At 37.8% G+C, this 9496-nt stretch overlaps 1 long non-coding RNA gene across 1 annotated transcript; it reads right to left on the reverse strand.

Annotated features, from left to right (window-relative positions):
- Nucleotides 1-533: 533 nt before the first annotated feature.
- LOC103438974 (uncharacterized) lies at nt 534-9243 on the reverse strand. Its single transcript, XR_011574978.1, has 4 exons — nt 8745-9243; nt 1640-2533; nt 1180-1299; nt 534-765 (listed from the first exon to the last, which is right to left on the reverse strand). It is a non-coding gene; the product is annotated as an uncharacterized lncRNA (long non-coding RNA).
- Nucleotides 9244-9496: the final 253 nt, after the last annotated feature.

The raw sequence follows: 9496 nt of genomic DNA on the forward strand, positions 1-9496 counted from the left end.
AATGAATTATTATTGGTACTTCAAAAATCTCATTTCGCACTCCAAACTTTCTATAATTAGAAAGAAAAATACACTTATGAGGAGTGTAAAATGAGATTTTTGGAGTGTTAATATAGTTTCCGAAAAAAAAAATTGTGCAAATCATTTTCTTATAGACTCATACAACAACTGAGTAGGTCTTTTTATATATTGACTCAACTTCATTGATGCCCATTGAAACTTGATATATATAATTCCATTCACGCATGCATGTTTTTTGTTTTCCTACATCATTAATTCTCGACAGTTGACAATGATAAAACATTACTCATTGATAAAACATAAAATGACTAACAAAAAATTGAGTTAGTGTCAATACATACAGCTTGAAATAAATTATTTAGGTTATCTTGCCTAATACAGTAATACTAAATGACACCAACAAAACAAGATATACACAGTACTATTACAACCCATAATATAAACAATTAACCACAAAAGCTAGCATGGCTTCGATACAGGGTCAAGTCCACGATTCGCACTAGAATGAAGGAAAATTGTGAACCTCTTATTTACCTGAAGGAACGCCTGGCATCAATTAGGTGAGGCACAGGGAGGCAAGAATCGAGAAAATTCTCCACGCACCACCGCTTTGCTTGACAACAGATTTCTCCAGAACAACATCCAAGGCCCATTCACCCTTTTGAGATTTATTTGGGCTTCTAATCCAAGTTGTTGAATCTGGATCAATCCAAATTATATTTGCTCAGAAAATTCGAGGGTCACCTGTTCATTTTAGAGACATTAAGACTTTACTAATTGAAGAGTTACAAAACTATTTTTCAGCAGTAAATAACATGTCCCCCATCTTGTAAAAACTACAATAAGTCAAATAAAAAAACTGCTCCTATCACCAGCACAGGATCAAATCAATCTGTACTTCCGTTGTAAAATTGTAATCTATATGTGATATGTAAACATTGTGAGTACAGAAAATAGAATTTATATGTTTCTTGTGTTGAACATTCAAGGTTTTATGTTCTCCTTTTTCATGCGTGGCAGCCATGTGCTAATTAAGAAACTCCTATAAGCAAGGCATACAAATTCTGTGTTAAAAAAGGCAACGTATGCAAGACATATAATGTAGAAGCCTAGAATTTGATGAATATCTTCATATATGTAAGAGCAATTATAACTTACCATGAAAAGTTTCTTCCAAATTGATTCTTGCCCTGTGAATGCTAAAGGCAGGTTAGTCCCCTGAAGAACCATCCAATCTATTTCTTTCTGCCATCTCTCCCAATCCCACCACAAATGAATCTGCAAAAATATGTCATATCCCATGCGTTATTAACTTTCCATTGCCACGATAAACATATCAACTAAAGTTAAAAGTATTACATTACACCTTTTTTTTAATTGCAAATTATGTGCACTTTCTTCATTTCTTAATTTACTGTTCATCCTCTTATTTCTCTTTTGATTTTACTGTCAACTCAAGAACTAAACATGGGTACGGTTGTGAACGTCTTACCCTCCTAAAATCCACATTAGCAGAACCATGCACTCAGCTGCCTTTTCTACACTCAATGAGATAAAGTACAACAATGTGTACACAACCTGATCGAAGTGAAAGCAGATACAAAGAGTCAATACTTACAGCTGGATGTAACAACATTTTGATAATAGTTCCGCAGGACTGGTCGTTGAATCTGTACCCTTGAAGGAAACATGACCACTGCACCAGTACTTCAAATACCAGTGGAGGCCACATGCAATTTCAACTGCTGCGGTGCCTTTAATCCTGAAACAGGACTGCAATAATCGTAAAATTACAATTGCAAATGGTTCCTCCTTAATTTCTTAGTCATTGAGTTTTAAGCTATCAAGCTCTTCAGGTAAATTTATCCTTGTATACTAGTAAGATAAACAATATATTCATATTGCCGAAGCAAGCAATTGAGAATATGACAGCTAAGGTGCCAATAGAAAATGAAAACATCTAGTCACAAAACGTTAATCCCATTAGTAACTGGTTTTGATATATCACATCTTCTTCAATGGGACTAACTCTTGAAGAAAATTTATTTAAGCTACTTAAAGCACAAAGTCCCAAACAAATTTCAAGCAGTTCTGAATCAATACTTAACAAATTTGCATAATGTTGGGAGCCAATCATTCCCTGTTATCAAATCGCTATGATTTAGAATGTTAAAATGTTCTAAGATCAAAAGTTCCGTTCCTACAAGTTCTGCAACAAAACCGAAGGCTTTATTTATATTTTATAGGCTGAAACTTTACATGCAAGCACATAAATATATGCCAGAACTTTTTAAGATTATGATTGGCAGATAATAGGCTTAGTATCTGTAACGGAAAGTTTGAACAAACAAGGGATAATGTAGGTGAATGTTCTGAAAATTTAGTTTCGAAACTGCAATAGAAGAAAAAAGTAACTTGGAAAGACATAGCCCAACATACTGTATCTCAGGATCATGTCGGCTTGAAAGGTTGCAATTGTTTAGCACAAAGCAACCGTGTCCCCACAAGCATCCTGAGATTGAATTTGAAACAGTTAGCATGATGAATTACAATGAAATTAATGTTTGAATAAACTAAGAGATAATTACAGGGAATGCCAAGCAAAAACGAAGAATGTTTGTGGCCAATCACGTATCTGTCACTTCGATCATGAATGATATATCTTGAAGTTTCATATTTTCCTATCTTTACTCAACAAGCAAGCATATCATACAACCATATAGTGATATGCATCTCATAAACGGAATAATGCATACACTGATCCACATATGTTCCTCTGAGATTATGTTGGACCCTACTTCCTATTTTTCTTTTCCTGCCCAATTGTGTTAGCATAAAAGGAAGGGTTAGGATAGTGACAGGTGTCATTATCAGAGTAGAGAAGATTTAGTTAGTTATAAAGAGATTGTATTTATATATAAAGTAGTTGGTGCAAACAGATGTAAGTGTGTGTGGAAAATATACAACGAAATATCTTTACTCTCTTTCTCTACTTTCTCTCTCTATACTCTCTCTGTACTTTTCTCCATCACTGCTCCCTCTGTACTTTTCTCCATCGCTGTTATCATGGTATCATCCCCGGCAAAGGGTAACACCGTCGTCGGTTTCTGATTCCTGTGCTTCCGCTCGGTTTTCTTAGTAGTAGTCGCTTTCAGTGCTTTGAGTTTTTTAGTTGGTGTTTTGCAGATCTCAGTCGGTCGCGGAAACCCTAGACCCAAATTTGGGGATTTCTTGTTTTTTGTAAGTCGGTGGTTGTTATGCTTGTAATTTCTTTGTTAATTGTTGCTCTTCTGTGTTGATTGTTGGTGCTATGTGGTAGCTTTATCAGTACGGTTATTGCTGAAGTCGCATTGTTGCTGAAGACGAATTGTTGGTGCTTGTGGTTCTTGATGCAATTGCTCTTTGCATAAGTGTTGTATTGAAGATCTGTGTTGTCGAATTGTTCTTTTTTTAAGAATTGTGTTGGTGAATTGTGGTCAGTTGGCTTGAATTGATTTTTCTTTGTCTTGACGATCAAATTGATCTGTTGCAGCTCTCATCATGGTGACTGTTGCTCAATTAGCCCTTACTCAATCCCCAATTTCTTCGTTGATTCCTAGTGTTGGTAATACTGTCACTGTGAAATTGGATGATTCCAATTATGTTACCTTGAACTTTCAAATGGGACTTCTTTTAGAGGGTAATGGGATTTTTGGTTTTGTGGATGGCTCTATTCCTTGCCCAGACAAATATCATAGTTCCGATTCTGAAGAAGAAACTGTTAGCAATTCCCACACTGTTACTGATGATTACAAAGTGTGGAAGATTCATGATAAAGCTCTTATGACACTTATCACTGCTACATTGTCTACTGCTGCCATATCCTGTGTTATTGGTTGTTGTAGTTCACAGGAAATGTGGAGTAATCTACGGGAACGATTCTCTAATATGACTAGAACTAGTATTGTTCAAATGAAGATTGATTTGCAGAACATTAAGAAAGGGTCAGAGTCTATTGATCTATATCTGCAGCGCATCAAGGATTGTCGGGATCAACTTGCTCCTGTTGGTGTCCATATATCAGATGAGGATATTGTCATTGTTGCTCTCAAAGGTCTTCCTCCTAAGTTTAATACTATTAAGGCAGTTATACGGGGCAGAGAGAATCTTGTGTCTTTAAAAGAGCTGAGATCACAATTGAAAGCTGAAGAGGCCACTTTGGAAGAAGTTATTAAACAGGCTCCTATCATGTCTGCCATGTATGCTTCCAATTCCATCTATGATGTTGGAGGATCATCTGGTGGTGCAACACACACTTCCTCTCAGAATGCATTTAGTGGCTCATCTCAGTCAATGTTACGATCAATGCCTTTTGAACATCATATGGTTCCGATGTATACTCCTCTTGCTCTTTTGTGTCTCAGAGTGGTTCAGGAACTTATAATAACTTCCGGGGGACTAACTTCAAATCAAATGGGAAAGGAAATAGGTTTTACACTCATTTTCAGCAACCTCAACAACCTGGTGCTCCATTTCCACATCAGTCTTCTTCACCTCTGTTTCAGGGCTCTTCTTTTCAGTCTTCTAACTCCTCTATGGCTACTGAGCAAGTGTATCAACCTATTCATCCCTGTCAAATATGCAATAGGAAAGGTCACAGTGCTCTTAATTGTTTTCAAACAGGGTGTCAAATCTGCAATCGGAAAAGGGCATACAGCTGCAACTTGTTTTGACAGAAACAGTGGTCTTTCTCCACTGATGGCTCCTCCATTTTATTCATCCCCATCAACTCCTCAGCAGTTCCCGTCTTCTGGTTCTCCTTATTTCAGATCTTCACAGACTCTCTTCTCTTCCCAATTTCCATCTGCACCTGTGGTTCATCCACCTCCGTTTAATCCTGCAATGATGCACTCTCAACATCAGGCTCCTGTTGCCATGACTGCAAGGTCTACTCCTTCTCTCTCCGCACCACAGTCAGAGTATTGGTTACTTAACTCGGGGGCGACACATCACATGACGTCTGACTTGTCCAACCTCCAAGTGGCTGCTCCATATTCATCATCTGATACTGTTACTGGGGCTAATGGCGCAGGTCTACAAATTGCTCATATTGGACAGTCTACTCTTTCTCTACCAACTAATAATCTTTGTTTAACATCTGTCTTACATGTTCCTCAATTATCACAACACCTATTATCTATGCATCAACTATGCAAGGATAATAATTGTAGGTGCATTGTTGATGAGTTTTCTGTGTGCATACAGGACAAAGTCACACAGAAAGTTCTGTATGAAGGCTTGAGTAACAATGTTGTCTATCCCTTACCAGTGTTGAAGTCTTCTCTGGTTTCTCCAGCAGCGTATATTGGAAAAAGAATAAGTTCTGCCCTCTGGCATTGTAGGTTGGGTCATCCTGCCAATCCGGTACTCAAGGCAGCTCTCAGTAAAGCCGATATTTCTTTTTCTTGTATAGATTCTTCTCCTACTTGTAAAGCTTGTCTACAAGGCAAATTTACCGGTTTACCTTTTCCTTCTTTGGCTTCAAAGTCTGTTATTCCGTTTGAAGTCATTCACACAGATGTTTGGGGTCCGTCACCTAGTGTGTCTATTGAGAATTATAGGTATTATGTGTCCTTTATTGATGAATGTACAAGGTATACATGGATATTTCCTATCATGAATAAAGCTACTGTTTTTGGTCTGTTTGTTCAGTTTCAAGCTTTTTTGCACAATTACTTTAATGTTTCTATCAGAATCTTGCAAAGTGATGGTGGTGGAGAGTTTGTTGGGCTTCACTTTCAGAACTTTCTTAAGAACAAGGGTATTTTACATCATAAGTCGTGCCCTTACACACCGCAACAGATTGGGCTTGCAGAGAGAAAAAATAGGCATATTACAGAAACAAATGTTCTCTACTTCAACAAGCTAGTCTTCCTCCTAAGTTTTGGTACCACGCATGTGCCACTGCTGTCTATCTCATTAATCGGATGCTTACTCCAGTTTTAGCCATGCAGTCACCTTTTGAAAAGTTATATAATTCTCCACCTAAGCTTGATCACTTGAAGATATTTGGTTGTGCTTGTTATCCCTCACTGCGGCCTTATAGATCTCATAAGCTTGGACCAAAGACCAGTGAACGCATATTTTTGGGATATGCTGCTCAATACAAAGGGTTTATCTATTTTAATCCTAAAGACAATAAACTCATTGTTTCACGGCATGTTCTCTTTAATGAATGTCAGTTTCCTGCAACATTTCTGTCTCCAAATAAATCTCATGGTACTCAGTCTGTGTCCATACCATCCACAGTCAATCCCAATACTTTTCATCATCCTCCACTAGTACCTGTACCATTTCCTCAAGTGTTCTCTCGGGATTCGAGTTCTCTGCCTCATTCTATAGACTGTTCTCCGGTACCTCGCGAGCTTGTTTCTTTTAGTACTACTGTTTCACTACCACTGGACTCTGTGGTAGATGTGAATCCTGCTCCTCCAGTCAGCTCTAAGTTATATCCTGACATTCATATGTCTCAAGTTTCTGAGTTGCAGCAAGTCTCTATTGGAGCTGTTAATACTCATCCTATGCAGACTCGTTCAAAGTCAGGTATCTCTAAGAAAAAGACGGCATTTTCTGTTGCAGTTCAATCTAGAGATCAAGAACCTCAGTCTTACTCTGCCGTTTGTAAATTGTCTCACTGGCGAGATGCAATGCAAGAAGAAATGACTGCTCTTATTCAGCAGAACACTTGGACCTTAGTTCCTTTTCCTCCAGATAAGAACTTAGTTGGGTGTAAATGGATCTATAAAATAAAAAAAAAAACATCATGATGGTACTGTTGCTCGGTACAAAGCCCGATTAGTGGCTAAGGGGTTTTCCCAAGAAGCCGGGTTGGATTACTATGAGACATTTAGTCCAGTGGTTAAGCCTACCACAGTGAGACTTCTTCTCTCTTTAGCTGCTTCTAATGGTTGGAAACTCAAACAGTTGGATGTTAAAAATGCCTTTTTACATGGCTTTCTTGAAGAAGAGGTTTATATGGCTCAACATCCGGGTTTTGTTGATCTTATACACCCTGCACATGTTTGTAAACTACAGCGGTCTCTCTATGGGCTGAAGTAGGCTCCACGGGCCTGGAATGAACGTTTTATAAAATTTCTTCTCACTTTGGGTTTTAAATCATCTTATGTTGCTCCGTCCCTGTTTGTCAAACATACGCATCACTCCATTATTGTTCTTCTGTTGTACGTGGATGACATTATACTTACAGGCAGTAGTGTTGTTGAGGTTCAAACTGTGATTCATCAGTTGACTACTGAGTTTGACATGAAGGATCTGGGTCTTCTGCATTATTTTCTTGGTTTACAGATTGAGTATCACTCCAGTGGCATATTTGTTCATCAATCCAAGTATATCACTGATCTGTTACACAAGGCTGACATGTTTAATTGCAAACCGTGCATTACTCCTTGCCATCATAATCACAAACTGTTGAATCATGGCAGTCCCTCATTCTCCGATCCTTTCAAATATCGAAGTATTGTTGGGGCTCTTCAATATCTCACCTTTACTCGACCAGACATCGCCTATTCTGTGAATCAGGTCTGCTAGTTTATGCATGCTCCTCTTGTAGATCATTTTCTTGCTGTTAAACGGATTTTGCGTTATCTCCGTGGCACTATGACTTGTGGTATTCGGTTTGGACCTGGATCTCTTGATATTAAAGCTTACACAGATGCAGATTGGGCTGGGGATCCCTATGACAGGCGCTCAACCACTGGTTTTGTAGTGTTTTTAGGTGCTAATCCTATTTCTTTGAGTTCCAAGAAACAACATATTGTGAGTAGGTCGTCTACTGAAGCAGAGTATCGTGTTATGGCCACCACTACTGCTGAAATTGTGTGGATTCAACCATTGTTAAAGGATTTGCAGATTTCTTGTTCCTCTGTTCCCCTTCTTCACTGTGATAACCTTTCAGCCATGGCATTGGCTACTAATCCTATTCTTCATTCTAAAGCTAAACATATCGAGATCGATTGTCATTTTGTTCGAGAAAGAGTTCAACTAGGGACAATCATGCTTCAGTTTGTCTCTACCACAGAACAGTGTGCTGATGTCCTCACCAAAGGATTATGTTCATCTCAGTTTAATTTTCATTGTAACAATCTTATGTTGGGTTCTTCCCTCCATAAGATTGAGGAGGAATGTTAGCATAAAAGGAAAGGTTAGGATAGTGACAGGTGTCATTATCGGAGTAAAGAAGATTTAGTTAGTTATAAGATTGTATTTATATATAAAGTAGTTGGTGCAAACAGATGTAAGTGTATGTGGAAAATATACAAAGAAATATCTTTACTCTCTCTCTCTCTCTACTTTCTCTCTCTATACTCTCTCTGTACTTTTCTCCATCACTGCTCCCTTTGTACTTTTCTCCATCGCTGTTATCGAATTGAAGTGCTAAAAGTGCTTTATGAAGAACCAAAAGTGTTTTCAACCACGTTAAGCGGAAAAACTGAAAGGCACTTCCGGTGGTAGAAGCACTTTCCGGAAAAGCAGGCGTTATGTGCAACTTCATAAAGATTCCAGTGCTTTTCCACGAAGCACTTGTATTTCTAATAAAATTTTGTACATGTTAAGAAAAGCGCTTTTATGAGCAGGACGAAAAGCAGTAATAAAACAACACAAAAAGTCAAACCCAGAATCCAAATGCGAGAATTTTGAGCGAAAAAAAGGAAAAAGAATAGTACTTAGGAGACAATCTTGAAGTCGAAACTGTTGATATGGTGGGAAGGAATTTTTCGATAACAGCTTGAGCTGCAGCTTCTTGAACAGAAGCCGACGACCGTTTGAAGTCCAGACGGCGGATCAACGCCGCAACTGCTTCTGCTTTTTGCTGAGACAGATACGATCATTTTTAAAATTGGTTTACGGAGAATGATTCCGGAAGAAGAATCATTGTTGTTGCAAGGCTTTCGGTTGGCAGGTCGCTGGCAGTATTACATTATGTTTTTTCAGAGTGTCATTCCACTTCTTGTTTGCTATGGATTTTTCACTTCTGGGCCAACGTAATTTCTTTCTTTTTCCTCATTTGCATTTCTTTTACACATTTTCCCAAATATTGAGACTTCTTCTGTGAATTTTGAGTAAGTTTAGATTTGGTCCCAAAATTAAAAGTTCGCTAATTAACATTTTTGTTAAACAACAAATGTACAAAATTAATGTTTTTTAGTTGACTCCATTAGCAATTTGGTTTGAAACACCCCATGTGACACATATCATGTGAAATTCTGTCTATGGATTTCACTGTTCAAATATTACATACTCCAAAATAAGAGCATAGTGGAAAAACGTTAGTATATTACTATAAAATATTAAACGTTCATGGATATGCAAAATGAAAAGACTTGTATTTCAAGGTTGTGCAAAATATCAATACTTTTCATGAGAGTTTGTAGAGTTTTAAAAATTCAAACTTATGTAACACAAACAACAATGTATT

This window comes from Malus domestica, chromosome 02 (assembly GCF_042453785.1).
Source record: "Malus domestica chromosome 02, GDT2T_hap1".
NCBI classification, from domain to species: Eukaryota; Viridiplantae; Streptophyta; class Magnoliopsida; order Rosales; family Rosaceae; genus Malus; species Malus domestica.